Raw genomic sequence first — 486 nt, 5'->3', positions numbered from 1 at the left:
TCAATCTTTCATCCTAGAGTCTATCAATAGCATGACGATGCGGAAGATAATAATCCTAAATTTCACCTTTAAACTAACACTAAACTACTAGATGGTTACATTAAATTTTGTTGATTTTTTTATGGATTTTGAGATGGTGTCATTGATTTTATAAATGCTTTTTATCACTTATAAAACTCTTACTGATGTTTTATAATACTTAAAAACACTTTTGGAGCTTTAAAAATGCTTTGTCTCATTTATAAAATTCTTTCTCATGCTTTTTAACACTTACAAACGCTTTTGGTGCTTTAACAAATGCTTTTCATCATTTATAAATCTCTTACTGATGGTTTAAAACACTTACAAACGCTTTTGGTGCTTTTATAAATGCTTTGTATCACTTATAAAATTCTTAATGACACTTTATGACACTTACAAACGCTTTTGGCGCTTTAATAAATGCTTTGTATCACTTATAAAATTCTTAATGACACTTTATCACAC

This window comes from Artemia sp. Qi Xiang Cuo, chromosome 8 (genome assembly GCF_049724085.1).
Source record: "Artemia sp. Qi Xiang Cuo chromosome 8, ASM4972408v1, whole genome shotgun sequence".
Classification (NCBI taxonomy): Eukaryota; Metazoa; Arthropoda; class Branchiopoda; order Anostraca; family Artemiidae; genus Artemia; species Artemia sp. Qi Xiang Cuo.
The sequence above is the reverse complement of the archived record's forward strand: the minus strand, read 5'-3'. Positions refer to the sequence as shown.